Genomic DNA, 16,344 nt, shown 5'->3' on the forward strand with positions numbered 1-16,344 from the left:
TCGACCTGCACCCGCAAAATCCCAGTGTGTCCTGCAGCCAGCATCCCCAAAGAACCCAGAGGACCTGCCCTGCCTTCCCTACAAAGACTATGTCTCCTCCTGTGAGCACCAGACTTGCTCAAGAAACAGACTCTGGCTCCTGCTGAATCTGCGAGTCTGCACCACTCTGCACCCAATGCCCACGGCATGATTTTGAGTGGCCCAATACCCCAAGAGGTCCCCCTGATTATTCTAACCGGGCATCTGGTGACTCCTGACCTCCCACAAGCTTCGAAACCAAATCTGCAGTATTTACCTTAAGGCTCCCCCCTACCGCAACCAAAGGCGGTAGTACGATCTCCCCTTTGACTGAAGCAGTCCAGGAAGTCGGACCATGACCAACCAACCGACCGACTAAGGGGGCGATCTTTTGAGTAGGGGATGCTGGCAAGCAGACCACTGGGTTGTTGAAGCAAAAAACTCCTAGGGTGAAGGGCAACACTGCAGCGGCCAATGGCCAGCAGAAGAACTGCAGCGGCACGGAGACGGCCGAGTGCAGGTTCCAAAGCGGTCATCGAAAGCCCTGTGTTTCTCAATTGAGAACGTCAGTTTCAGAAGGTGCTGCAGACCTGGTCAAGGAGACTGCTGGAAGGCAACCGATGACTGGGGCATCGAATTTCCTTTGGCCACAATCGGTTGCAGTCAAAGTCTAAGCCTGTTAGGCTAATGTTGGGTCCCTGCACTCTGCAGACGGCCACTTCGGTGCCACTGAAGGTGCAAGACAAGTGCCCACCTGCAAACAGATAACCCAAATTTTCTTCATAGGCTTGCAGTGGCTGTTTTCCCTTTGTACAATATCTGAGTGTGAAATCGTGGTTTGTATGGAAACCTAAACAACTGTGTTTGCTTACCTTTCTTTAGGAAATGTTCCAATGTAATATCTAGGCACATCATACTGAGTAAGTAACAAAGTCCTAGTCATTCAACTTGCATACTTGTATCAATCTGTCTTGAAAAGTACACTTCTACTACCTGTACCAAGTCATGCTTGATTCTAGAAAATAAATGTACAAAAGAAATATGTTTGATACAAACAATTGGTCTGAGATTCGTCTTTGAGTGTGTGACATCATTTCTTGCCTAAGTGTGTACAATAAATGCTTAGCCCTACCCTCTGAAAAAGTCTTACTGCTCCCCCCCACACTACCACTCATAGAGAGTAAGGTGATATCTCCTTTTGCCTCTGCACACTTTTGGGGATTCACTGGACTCTGTGCCCACTATACCATACTTTGGTATAGGATATACAGATCCAGCTTCCTACAAACCCCACTACCACAACTGCTTCTAACAAAATCACGGTTGCCCCACTACCATCACAGCTGCCACTACCAAAACAGCTGCCTTTTACCACCAGCACAGCTCTCATTGCCACCACCCCAGCTCCCTCTGTACCCACCACGGTGCAACCTCTTCCACTTGCCTAGATGGGACCTCTCTATTGGCATTGGTGAGGAAATACTGCTCTAGCTGCAGGTAAATGACATCCTCTCTATTTCTCGGGAGTGGGATGGTGATAAGGAAGTGGATAGTTGGGAATTGTCCAATGATGGATGGCCTGAAACCCACTCCGCACTAATAGTCCATGAGGATGCAGCTGTTGCACCTGCCACCAGGTAGCAGAGGTCGTTGGTAAATGAGGGGCTTCGGAGATTTAAGGCAAAAAGCGCCCCCAAAAACTTCAAACGATGGAAATACAACAGATTGCAGCACACTGGGACCTAGGTTCAATTTTATGCCGACCAAGCCGGAGCATCAGATACACCAAGTTGGTTGTCCTGGTTGGAGGACTTAGTTTCAGATGTAGGGCCTGATTTAATGTATAGCTTTTTCAGCGGATGGGAAGTCCCACCAACAATTCAAAAAATAAAGTGCACAACACAATGAAATTCCAAAACTAACATAGAAACAAATGTAAGGAGCAAAAAGACACTTAGATCATAAAAATATATTAAATGGAAAAAAGAGATAAAAATGCTTAATGGTTTAAGGCAATAAACAAAAAGTAAAGGTGAAGCACTATGGAAAAACAACAGTTAACCATGCACCAAGACCTAGGGGTAAGCTTAGGCCTACTGTTATGGAGAGGTGGTCGGATACACAAATTGAGTTGTGCCAGTTAAAGATTTTGCTTTCAGATTTATGGCCTGATTTAGAGTTTGGCTGTCTCAAAGGATTGAATGTACGGAGATAGGCAGGCTTCTGCCTTCAGTGGAGTCTCTAGAAGTGATTCTATATATATATATATATATATATATATTGATGAAAATTCCACCGCAGTTAATCCACAAAGGAACACTCGCACTCCAAGGTTCGTTGTTCAACACAAAACTTTATTGGCTACGCGTTTCGAGCAGACGCTCTTCTTCACTGGCCACAAAAAGTATAACACTCGTCCTCCATTTCTAGTGAATGTAAACATGAAAAACGGACCAAGCGTTGTTCGTTATCTGAGCAATGTAATAAACAAAAGACTTCAAATCACTCCAAGTGAGAAAAGGAAAAGAAAAAATCCTTGTAGTTTACGAACGCAAGTGCGTGAAAAAAGAGTGTAAGTAAAAGTAAAATACAGAAAGCCAAGTGGCTATTATTCTGAGAACAACAAATATGCTTTTCACAAACAGTTATTTCCATATAAACACTCCAGTACACACAGGTCATGTGACCATTAAACACATGGTCCCATACAATAAAAAATTAGAGTGACACACTGAATCACAAAAAATTGTTCACTACGAGATTATGAATATAGCAGGAGGGAGCAGGGGGTACTGATTGGACAACATTGCCCTAGGAGCAAAAAATAAGTCACACAACCAAACAGAATATTGAGATAAACTTATTTCCATTAACTATTCATCCGATATGTACAAAAAGTTCTTCATCTTCATTGAGGCCAAAGGGATTCTTCGACTCAAGAAGAATAATGTACTGTGACTCCAGGATTCTTAGTTGTTTTTGACGATCTCCCCCTCTGGGGTTGGCCGGCACCCTGTCAATGCCAAAGAATGAAAAACAGTTAGCATCCTTATTGTGGTGTTTTAACCAATGCCTGGCTGTTGAGTAGTTCAAATCAACATTTCTGATTGCCCTAAGATGCTCCAAGATACGTTTTTTTACAGGAAAAATTGTACTTCCCACATACAATTTGGAGCAAGGGCACCTGATGACATACACGCAGAAATCAGAGTTACAATTGATAAACTTCTTGATAAGACCAGTCTTCCCTGTGGGTAAGGGATAAGTCTTGACATTTTTGCTGGAAGTGCAGGCCTTGCATTTCCCACATTTAAAAAAGCCTTTTTGCTGTTGGATCCATGTCAGCTTCTTGCTCGCTCCCAGATAACTTCTCACCAGCATGTCCTGTAAGGAACGTGCTTTGCGATAAGTAATTTGAGGATGTACATTAACACTTGTACCCACCACTGGGTCACTTCTGACCAAATGCCAGTGTTTTTTGAGCGTGTGGCTGACTGCTTTTGCCGCCACATTAAATGTGGTAATCATTCTAATGGTGTTACACTTTTCTTCAGGGACAGGTCTTTTTACCAGTAACGTGGATCTCTTCTGTTTAGCTACTTTGTTCTGAGCAGTCAAAAGGACATCCTCAGGGTAACCCCTCTCTCTAAACCTTTGCAACATTGTCTCCTGCTCTCTCTCAAAACTGCTCTCAGAGCTGCAATTACGTTTGGCCCTCAACAATTCCCCGTAAGGGATACTCCACTTTAATCTGGAAGGGTGGTGGCTTCTAGCATGTAGTATGCTGTTCCCAGCAGTGGACTTCCTATATAGGCTAGTGGTTAGAACGCCCTCTTCAATCTTTACTCATACATCAAGGAAGTCCATCTCATCCTGGGCAGCTTTATGTGTGAAACGGAGGTTAACATTGTTGTTATTGAAAGTCTCAAAAAGTCTATCAAGATCTGACCTTGATCCTCCCCATATCAGAAAAATATCGTCGATATACCTAGTGTAAAAGACTATATTTTTCGTCAAAAATTCATTCATCTCCGTCCACAACAGTTGCTCCTCCCACCATCCCATCATCATACAGGCGTAGCTCGGCGCAAAGCAACTTCCCATCGCCGTGCCAACCTCCTGTTTGAACCATTGATCCTCAAAGAGGAAAAAGTTGTTATTTAGACAAAAAACCAACATGTCCAAAAGCATATTTGTTTGATCAAACAAGAAGATAGACCTGTCCCTAAGGAAATGTTTGCAAGCCTGTACTCCATCACAGTGTCTTATGCAGGTATACAAAGAAACCACGTCAATTGTTGTCAACCAAAAATCCTCCTGCCACCCGATACCTTCAATTTTGTTAATGAAATCTGTACTGTCCCTACAGTAAGACGGAAGAGACAGAACATAGGGAGAAAGGATAGCATCCAAAAAGATAGAGGTGTTCTCAAGAAAACTACCTTTAGCTGACACTATTGGCCTGCCAGGGGGAATGGTTCGACTCTTATGGACCTTCGGTAACATATAAAAACACGGTGCTACCGGATGTTTAACAAAGAGAAAACGATATTCATTTTCCTCTAAAAGGCCCTTCTTCCTCCATTCCCCAAGTTTATTGAAATAAACATTCGCTGCCAAGGTATAGTCTTCCCTGCTCGATTTGGTATAATTATCAGAAAGAATCAATTGTGTGTTTGCCTCCTGTCTGTACAGGTTGATATCCCAAAGGACAACATTCCCCCCTTTATCCGAGGCTTTAATTACAAACCCCGGATCACTGTTCAGGGTGCAAAGTGCCTTTCGTTGTTCAAATGTTAAGTTCTGTGCATGTCTATTTTTCATAGTGTCCCAAATATGCATCAAATCCCTAGTGACTACTTCATGAAAAGTGTCAAGTGAGTCGTGTGGCGTATTGGGATTAAAAGTGGACTTTGGTTTAAATTTAGTGGGAACTGTACCAGAGAGCTCCAAGCCCATTTGTTCCAACATGAAACGTTCATCGCTCTCACCAATTTCATCCCCACATAACTCCAATGCAGACGCCAAACCTTCTATGTCCTCTAAACACAGATTTTTAGAAATTTGGGCACCAGAACTGACAGCACCTTCAGAAGTACCACCCTCCAAAGCACGTTTTTTCTTTTGTAAAAACATTTTCATCAATTTCAACTTTCGAACAAACAGAAACACATCAATTCGGGTTCTGGTGTAATCAAAATTTGCCATCGGGCAAAAAGTCAAACCAAGTTCAAGCAGCGACTCCTCCGCCTTAGTCAAAACATGGGAAGATAAATTTAAAACTGTCAAGTTTCTCTCACCCATTACTTCTGCTTCGATTGCCGTGTTTGTCTCCCATGCGGCATTGCTTCTTTGGCGTTTCTTTCCCCCTCTCCTTGTTTTTTTCCCTTTAGGTTTGCGCCTCTTCCTCTTCCTTTTCCACGTACTGTCTCTGGGGGTCGAGATCTTAGAGTCATATTCGTTTGTAAAAAACGATATTCTTCAAGGGGTGTGAAAGTTGGTACCTGATCACCAGTAGTCGCGGGTGCCTCCTCCAAGTCTGAGTAGAGGTCTGATCCAGACTCAGACGTGGCCACTTCTGGTTCTTTTCTGACTGTTTTGAGTTGTTTGAACTGCTTGATTGCACCATCATATCGCTTGCCAAATGTGAGAATCCTGCCACTGGCATAATCATACTTGTCTCTCAAAAATTTCCGCTTCTTCTTTAATTTAATTTCCTCCTCATATTTGTCTAGTCTGATTTCCATTTGGTCAAGTGCAGTTTTGATTTCCTCTTGCGCAGTATGATTGTCGAGCTCTTCTTTTAATTTATCAATCTCTTTGATAACCTGTTCAAGTTCAATAGCGGCATACTTTGATAAAAGAGCCAACATATGTTTGCAGGTTTCAGACATGAGATTCGACCAGTCTTCCAGAAGTTTAGGATGGGGATTTTGATATGTGGGCGTTATCAGAATACGAAGTCCTCTTGGCACCCTGCCGACCTCGATGTAATTATCCAGGGAGGATACCTCCCACCACCTGTTAATCTCTCTTTTCCGCAATTTTTCATAACTGAACAAAAGCTGTTTCAGGTCTTTGTTGGCTGCAGATACCCCATCAGCTGACCCTTGTAAATCGACCCTTTCACCGTCATCTGCTTCACAAAACAGATCTCGAGCAGCATTTGGTCTTCCCGCTCTTTTGTCCCTTAGTTGTGTCTCCGTGGACATGGTGCCAATCAGTATTTCCCAGCTCGCCTCCGCTACACTCAAACTCGAGAAAAAACGAAACCTTGCCTGATGCGCTCACCGCAGTGAGTGCAAGGAACCCCTGCCGATAAAAATATTCGTAGGTTGAAGCAGCGCCAAATACGGGTTTAAGGCAAGAACGGACCACGCGCTCCCTGCGGAACGCGTTATCCGGCCCCCACTCACCCACACAGCTGCTACGGTACTCGGCCTCCAGGAATCTGGTGAGAGTATCTCGGCGGCGTGAGCTGACGTTTAAGAAGTAAAGTGGTAGAAAGTTTCCCGACACTGTCAGCTCCACTCCTCTTGGGGTCGGTGCGAGTTCCCGGGTCCGGGTCCCGGTAAATATTGATGAAAATTCCACCGCAGTTAATCCACAAAGGAACACTCGCACTCCAAGGTTCGTTGTTCAACACAAAACTTTATTGGCTACGCGTTTCGAGCAGACGCTCTTCTTCACTGGCCACAAAAAGTATAACACTCGTCCTCCATTTCTAGTGAATGTAAACATGAAAAACGGACCAAGCGTTGTTCGTTATCTGAGCAATGTAATAAACAAAAGACTTCAAATCACTCCAAGTGAGAAAAGGAAAAGAAAAAATCCTTGTAGTTTACGAACGCAAGTGCGTGAAAAAAGAGTGTAAGTAAAAGTAAAATACAGAAAGCCAAGTGGCTATTATTCTGAGAACAACAAATATGCTTTTCACAAACAGTTATTTCCATATAAACACTCCAGTACACACAGGTATATATATATATTCCAGCTACCAAAATGCGGAGCACTCCCAGGACGTTTTCAAAGGTATTTATTAGAGCAAATGCATTTCAGCGTTTAGCCTTCCTCAGTGCCCATCAACTTAGCCCCAAGCACAAAGCACATTCAAATACAACCGCAAATGATTTCATTGGAGTAGCAATTTATCATGGCCAGTGACGAAGGACTAATTCAGTTTACAGTATATTGTTAAATCTTGTGGCTGCCATGTTGGTGTGTGCTTTACTGCTTACAGCCTTATGGTGAATACCTCATTGTGTTTAAAAGTTTACTTTGGCACGGCGAGGGATGGCAAAAAGGCACCAGCAATAAATAGGAGGCACAGAGGTTGCCATCACGAAGGACGGCATTAATCATGTTGTGTGTAAGTGACATTTAAATAACATGACTTTCTTTTCATTCGAGAGGAAATGCAGCCTTTTAAACACAATGAGGTGTTCACCATAAGGCTGTAAGCAGTAAAGCACACACCAACATGGCAGCCACAAGATTTAACAATATACTGTGAACTGAATTAGTCCTTCGTCACTGGCCATGATAAATTGCTACTCCAATGAAACCATTTGCGGTTGTATTTGAATGTGCTTTGTGCTTGGGGCTAAGTTGATGAGCACTGAGGAAGGCTAAACGCTGAAATGCATTTGCTCTAATAAATACCTTTGAAAACGTCCTGGGAGTGCTCCGCATTTTGGTAGCTGGAATAATTTACGTGATTTCACCCTCACGTTTGGCGGACAGCAGCACCCGTCGAATAAGAGTTCAGCAGCTGGGTGATACTTGGAGCGTGATGTTAATTTCTGCTTGAACTGCCAAGGCAGCAAGAAATGAAAAACACCCTGCCAGCTGGAACATGCTGTCATTTATTTAATGGAGGGATTGAAGTAATTCATACTTTAACCTGCAGGAATGCGCAACATTTCTGAAACTTTGGCACGGCGAGGGATGGAAAAAAGGCACCAGCAATAAAAAGGAGGCACAGAGGCTGGCATCACGAAGGACGGCATTAATCATGTTGTGTGTAAGTGACATTTAAATAACATGACTTTCTTTTCATTCGAGAGGAAATGGAGCCTTTTAAACACAATGAGGTTTTCACCATAAGGCTGTAAGCAGTAAAGCACACACCAACATGGCAGCCACAAGATTTAACAATATACTGTGAACTGAATTAGTCCTTCGTCACTGGCCATGATAAATTGCTACTCCAATGAAACCATTTGCGGTTGTATTTGAATGTGCTTTGTGCTTGGGGCTAAGTTGATGAGCACTGAGGAAGGCTAAACGCTGAAATGCATTTGCTCTAATAAATACCTTTGAAAACGTCCTGGGAGTGCTCCGCATTTTGGTAGCTGGAATAATTTACGTGATTTCACCCTCACGTTTGGCGGACAGCAGCACCCGTCGAATAAGAGTTCAGCAGCTGGGTGATACTTGGAGCGTGATATATAGATATATATATATATATATATATATATTCACTGAAAAAACCATAGGTTTCACACATGTTATAGTTAGCGGAAATTTTACTGATAAAAAACCAGTGAAATTCCCCCGTTATAGTTAGCGCAGGCAACTATAACTCACGCGACCGCAATCCTCTGCTGATGCTAATACTGTATTTAGACACTTATTTGCCCATGTCTTCTTCCATACATTTTTAGCTATACATATATTACAAATATTTTTTTTTCATAAAGACACATATGTCATCAGCAGAAGATTGCAGTCGCGTGAGTTATAGTTGCCTGCGCTAACTATAACGGGGGAATTTCACTGGTTTTTTATCAGTAAAATTTCCGCTAACTATAACATGTGTGAAACCTATGGTTTTTTCAGTGAATTTGCAAGGTTTTTTAAATGCTAAGTTTTTTTCCCTTATAATAAGCCCTGTACATTTGGTGGCCTTCGGCCACCAAAAGCACAGGGGGTGGGGTAAGTGTGGATAGTGTTTTTTGCCCTTAACATAAGCCCTGTACATTTGGTGGCCTTCGGCCACCAAAAGCACAGGGGGTGGGGTAAGTGTGGATAGTGTTTTTTTTATTTTTATTTTTTTACCGTACGCTTACGGTAAGCGTACGGTAAGCGTACCCCGCGAAATTGCCGAAAAAAAAATAAAACCGTTTTTGCACTTGGGGGATGTTTGGGGACTCCCTCAACATGACTATGTGGGAGGGAGTTGTCAAAACAGCCCCTTTACATGTTTTTGGGCTTGATATTTTAAAAATCACTCTCAGTGCGAGAGACAAAATGGCGGCCGCCGCTTCCTGGTTTCGGCCGATTCGAATGTTTACTAAGATCTAAGAGCCAATCAGAATCGCGCTCGCGCACGCCACCGTACGCTTACCGTAAGCGTACGGTAAGCGTACCGTAAGCTGGCTCAGATATATATATTGATTTAAAGGCTATTTTCTCAGAATCTACTGAACAGATTTACACCAAACCTACAAAAGGCACTTCCTTGACCTAGGGACTACCTCTCTGCCAAATTTTGAGTAATTCTGTTCAGCCGTTCGGGCTGTAGCTCGTTCTAAAGGTCCTATGGAAAAATGCATGGGAAAAATGCGTTTTGGGACCCCCCTTTTATCTCAGCCCCCGCTTGACGGATCCCCCCGAGACTTTCAGGGTAGGAGCGGAGCGTAGCGCCCCACCTATTTTGAAAAATTTGCGAGGATTCGTCGACCGGCGCCAAAGTTATTCAAAATAGAATGTTGAGGTTTTCCTATGGAAACGTGGTCCTAACTATAACTACCTACTGGCTATCGCCAGTAGGTAATATATATATATATATGTATATATATATATTACCTACTGGCGATATGGCCGACTGAGCAATAAACTAATTTGCACTAAATCGTGGTCCGTGCCTGCTTTGGTATCCCGAGGACTTGGGAGGAGAGTAAGCAGCAGAATCGCATATATATATATATATATATATATATATATATATATATATATATATATATATATATATATATATATATATATATTTATCTACTGGCTGTCGCCAGCAGTAGATAGTTGTAGTTAGGACCTAGTTTCCATAAGAAAAGCGATTTTTCTTTTCACAACAACTGTGGCGCCGGGTGACGAATCTTCGTGAAATTTTCAAAACTAGTGGGGCGTTCCGGTCAGCTCCTATTCTGAAAGTTTCCAGGTGATTCGTCAAGCGAGGGCCGAGAAAAAAGGGGGGTCCCAAAAAACGTTTTCCCCATGTTATTTCCCATAGGAAACTTTAGACAGCTGAACGGAATTACACCAAATTTATCAAAAAGGTAGCCCTTGGTGCAGAAAGTGCCCTTCTTTTTAAATGGTGTAAATCCTTTCAGTAGTTCCTGAGAAATTAAAAAATAGAGGTGAAAAAATCAATTTCCCATAGGAAACTTTAGACACGGTTACAACCAAAACTGCTGAACGGAATTACACCAAATTTGGCAAAAAGGTAGTGCTTTGTTCATAAAGCGCCCTTTTTTTAAAATGGTGTAAATCCGTTCAGTAGTTGCTGAGAAAATTAAAAAAAACTGTTAGAATGGGGAACCTCTGGTTGGCACAGGTAGGTACTTGTGACAAGCAGCGGCCCCTTCTTCTATTCAGGGCGAGAGAATTACCCCTTCAGAACAACCCTTGCTCACCCTATAGGTAGTGTGGCGCGAGCAGTCAGGGCTAAACTTCAGGGCGCTAGTCAGTTAAGCATTTATGATCACACACAGTAAACCACAACGATCCCCCACAAATGGACACCAGGCGTAAGTTGTATCAAAAATACGGATGCTTTATATAAAAGATTCTTTGTTACGCAGGCATGTACAAGACCATGAATAACGGTTGCGAAATGGAGGCCACAAGATGACGATCAGGCTCTGTTCTCTTCTTTGGGAAAGTAGTCTCTTACGAGCGCACCGTAGTGCGTGGTCGTGTTGGTCCAGTCAAGGTGATGCGCAGGGCGCCCTGGGTACAGTGATACGGGGAAATCAGAACGTTGCGGACCCCGAGTCCGGTAGGGAATTCACTGTACCTGGGAGCGTGCGGGGACTGGACGGGTCTTCTGGGAGAGGTGCAGGTCCTGCACCTCGCGGGTCTCCGGATCAAGAATTCAGCGGGCGGCTCTCGGTAGACAGGCGCGGCCCAGGGCCTCCGACACGGACTGTGCGGGAGGTCACTTCGGAGGGCGGCACGGTCAGACTCAGGCTGGGAGGTGAAGCGAGGCGGCCGGATACGTTACGACGTACGGGCGGCCGTCCGAGGCTTGATTTCACTTCCCAATTAGAAATCCGGCGGGAGGGCGAGAGGGCACCAGGCACGCTCCAGTGGCAAGCAGGTGACAGGGAAGCGGGGCGGCCAGACTCGATGGGTCCAGAGCGACTCAGGTAGAGCGGGGCTCTCGGCGAGGGGAGGCGGCCAGGCTTCTGGGTGTCACGGCCATAGGAGGGGTGGCAAGGTGCGCACAGTGGTGAAGGGAGGGGCAGGGCCTGAGGTGACGTGTGAAAACACGCCCTGTGGAGCGTTTTAAGTTGGGGAATTAATTCCCTTTCAATCCTGAGGGCCCCTGGGGGCCAGCTAGCCCACCAGATGCTTCCAGTAAGTGCCACTGTGCTGTGTTGCAGAGAGGTGGTCCAGGCCATGCCCCTTTTTACACCTCTCTGCAACGCAGCTCTGTGGCGCTTACCTGTGGTACCTGGTTGGCTAGTTGGACCCCAGGGACCGTCAGGAATCAAGGGGAGTTAGTCTCCCAACTTAAATCGGCCACAGGGCGTGTTTGCACACATGTCACCTCAGGCCCACCCTCCCTTCACCCCTGTGCAAACGCGCCCCGTAGAGCGTTTTAAGAGGTAGTTTTAATCCCTATGTCCTTTTATGTACTAGGGCCTTACAGAGGAGTTCATGCTAATCACAGGGGTACCCCAACGCATAGTGTTCCCTAGTGTATGTAGGTGTTTTCACTGTATTCTAAGTGTCTTTTAGCATAGCACTGGACCTAGGCCTGGTTAGTCAGAGTTAGTTACCACCAGTACCCGTCTGAAAAAGTTGTGGGCACAGGATGATTTTGGAACAAGGCCTCTTTCTCCTTCACTGTTGGTTCTTTCTGCACATGTATAGCTCCTTCCTGCACTTTTCTTCGTCTTTGTGGACTTCTGTTGCTTCCCTCTGCATTTCGTTTGCTTCTTTCTGTGCATGTTTTCTTCTTTCTACACATGTCCTACCTCTGTAGGCATAGTTAGAAACTAGCATTTGAAAAAGCTTTGAAATTCACAGAAAAAACCATAGGTTTCAGGCATGTTATACTTAGAAATTAGCATTTAAAAAACCTTTGAAATTCACTGAAAAAAACATAGGTTTCAGACACGTTATAGTTAGAAATTAGCATTGAAAAAACCTTAGAAATTCACTGAAAAAACCATAGGTTTTAGGGAAAGTTATAGTTAGTTGGACATTTCACTTGTACAAAACCAGTGAAATTCCCCCGTTATAGTTAGTTCAGCTAACTATAACTCGCGCCCTCACTATGCACTGCTGATGATGTCACATATTACATCACTCATGACATGGTCAGTGACATCACTGATGATATCACTGATGACATCATCCATGTGATAAATTGATGCATCTTCTCACACCCTGATATAAACTTTGATACACCCAATCTAAATTACAGACTGCCATTCTCCAAACCATAGACACACCAACACCAATAACTACATACCCACTCACTGATTCTCAGGTTAACACACACATCCACTCACTCACCCGTACAGTCACTCATACTTATGGTCACTCAGTACAGGACTATCATATGCACTCATACACCTATATAGACACTCACACACCACCACTCATCCATAGAGGTACTCACACACCTAGTTAGTCATGCAAATAATTAATCACACTGCCATTTACTCACCTATACAGTTATAAACACACCAGCTCAAATACTCATACAAATACTAGCACATTCATACGCTCTTATACAATCACTGATACAAGCATACACTCATCCATACAGCCACTCTTACAATCACACACTCTCACTTATAGCCATTCATATACTCCAACACATATATATACTGCCTTTCACATATGTAGTTACTTACAAATGTACCACTGAGATATACATTCACTCACTAACACACCCAAACACACACTCACCTACCCATACAGTCCATCACAGATGCACTCTTGAAACCGTGCACCCAGTGAATCACCCACTCACACATCTATGCACAGAGTCACACACACCCCACCCACACAAACATCAGGCACCCATTCAGATACTCAGACACCCAATCAATAACCCATATAGATACTCATATAGCTATTTGAAAACCCATGCACCCTCTTACACACCAACAGACAGACAGATACAGACATTCACACGGTTTACTCACTAACCCATGCATTCAGTAAGATACGTTTAATCACTGACTTATAGAGTCAGTCACGCACCTACTAAGTCATCCATTCAGACACTTACACACCCACTCATTCTTCAATACGCCTCTCCCTATATATATTAAACATATTCAAACTTTACAGAAACACACAGTCACTGGATGATGTCATCAGTGATGTCATCAGTGACATAATTTGAGATGTTATCAGTGATGTCATGAGAGATGTAATATTTGATGTCCTCAGCAGTGCATTGCGGGGGCACGAATCATAGTTAGCTGAACTAACTATAACAGGGGAATTTCACTGGTTTTGTACGAGTGAAATGTCCAACTAACTATAACTTTCCCTAAAACCTATTGTTTTTTCAGTGAATATATATATATATTCACTGAAAAAACCATAGGTTTCAGGGGTGTTATAGTTAGCTGGACTTTTCACTTGTACAAAACCATTGAAATTCCCCCGTTATAGTTAGTTCAGCTAACTATAACTCGCGCGCCCGCAATGCACTGCTGATGACGTCACATATTACATCACTCATGACATGGTCAGTGACATCACTCATGACATCACTGATGACATCTCAAATGACATCACTGATGACATCACTGATGGCATCATCCAGTGAATGTGTGTGTTTCTGAAAATTAAATATGTTTTATATATGTATATCTCAAGGTCGATGGAAGAATAAATGGGTATATAAGTGTCTAAATGGATGATTTGTTTTTGAAAAATTGATTGTGTAACTGACTGATTAAGTGTTTCATAGTGAATACATGGCTTATTGAGTAATGTTTAAATATGTAAATATCTGTATCAGTCTCTCACTTTGTGTATAAGTGGCTGCATGGGTTGGTGAGTAGCTACATGGGTGTTTATATAGGTTATTAGTTGGTTTTATGAGTATCAGTCTGAGTGTCTGCATGGTTCGGTGGGGGTATTACGTAGTGCATAGGTGCATGAATGAATGACTCACTCTTTGTATGTGTTGAAGACAGCATGTGTGCAGGACTCTATGGGTGGATGAGTGAGTGCATGGGTGTGTTAGTGAGTGAATGACTGTCTCAATAGTGTCTTTATGAGTAACTACATATGTTTTAAACTAGTATATGTGACTATTGGTGTATATAAGCGAGTATATGTGACAGTGAGAGATTGAAAGAGTTCCTATATGAATAAGTATGTGTTTCTATAAGTGATTGTTTAAAAGACTAAGTATGTGTAAGTTTCCGTAGAAGTAAGTGTGGTGGTGTGTGTATAACTGTATATGCAAGTAAATGTATGTTTGATTCTTTATTAGCATGAGTGACTATGTGTGTGAGTACCTCTATGGATGAGTGGCATTGTGTAACAGGATGTATAGGTGTATGAGTACATATGATGAGTGAGTACATGTATGAGTGACTGTATAGGACTGTTGGTGAATGAGTGGATGTGTATGTGGATCTTAGAATTACTGTATAGGTTGTTGTAACTGGTATTGGTATGTCCATTGTTTTTAAAATTTTAATTTCTATTTTTGAATGTGTGTATCAAAGGTTATATTAGGGGAAGAGGAGGTCTGCCACTCTATCACAAGGATGATGTCATCAGTGATGTCATCAGTGATGTCATTTGAGATGTCATCAGTGATGTCATGAGTGATGTCACTGACCATGTCATGAGTGATGTAATATGTGACATCATCAGCAGTGCATTGCGGGCGCGCGAGTTATAGTTAGCTGAACTAACTATAACGGGGGAATTTCAATGGTTTTGTACAAGTGAAAAGTCCAGCTAACTATAACACCCCTGAAACCTATGGTTTTTTCAGTGAATTTCTGAGGTTTTTTAAATGCTAATTCCTAACTATAACGTGCCTGAAACCTATGGTTTTTTCTGTGAATTTCAAAGGTTTTTTAAATGCTAATTTCTATCTATGCCTACAGAGATAGGACATGTGAAGAAAGAAGAAAAAATGCACAGAAAGAAACAAAAGAAGTGCAGAAAGAAGCAACAGAAGTCCTCAAATACGAAGATAAGTGCAGGAAGAAGGATAACGTGCAGAAAGAACAAAAAGAAGAGCAGAAAGAAGCCTTGTTGCAAAATCATCCTGTACCCTCAACTTTTTCAGACGGATACTGGTGGTAACTGAGTCTGACTAACCAGTCCTAGAGCCAGTGCTATGTTAAAAGACACTTAGAATACAGTGAAAACACCTACATACACTAGGGAACATTATGCGTTGGGGTCCCCCTGTGATTAGCATGACCTCCTCTGTAAGCCCCTAGTGTATAATAGGGCATGGGGATTAAAACTACCTCTTAAAACAGGCCACAGGGCGTTTTTGCACACGTTAACTCAGGCCTCGTCCCCTCCCTTCACCACTGTGTAAACACGCCCTGTGTCCATTTTTAGTTGGGAGATTAAGTTCATTTGAATCCTGAGGGTCCCTAGGGTCCAACTAGCCCACTAGGTACCTCCAGTAAGTGCCACAGAGCTGCGTTGCAGAGAGGTGTAAAAAGTGGCACGGGCTGGACCACCTCTCTGCAATGCAGCTCAGTGGCGCTTACTGGAAGCACTTGGTGGGCTAGTTAGCCCCCAGGGGCCCTCAGTATTGAAGGGAAATTATATCCCCAATTTAAAACTTGCCATAGTGCGTGTTTGCACACGTCATCTCAGGCCCCGTCCCCTCCCTTCACCACTGTGTAAACGCGCCCTGTGGCTGTTCTAAGTTGAGAGATTAAGTCCCCCTGAATCCTAAGGGTCCCTAGGGTCAAACTAGACCACTAGGTACCTCCAGTAAGCGCCACAGAGCTGCGTTGCAGAGAGGTGTAAAAAGGGGCTTGGCCTCAGAACACCTGGCTGCAGCGCAGCTCCCTGGCGCATACTGGAGATGCCTGTTGGGGGCGCGTTTGCAGAGTGCTGCACGGAGGGGGCATGGCCTCCGGC

Source organism: Triturus cristatus, chromosome 10 (genome assembly GCF_964204655.1).
Source record: "Triturus cristatus chromosome 10, aTriCri1.1, whole genome shotgun sequence".
Classification (NCBI taxonomy): Eukaryota; Metazoa; Chordata; class Amphibia; order Caudata; family Salamandridae; genus Triturus; species Triturus cristatus.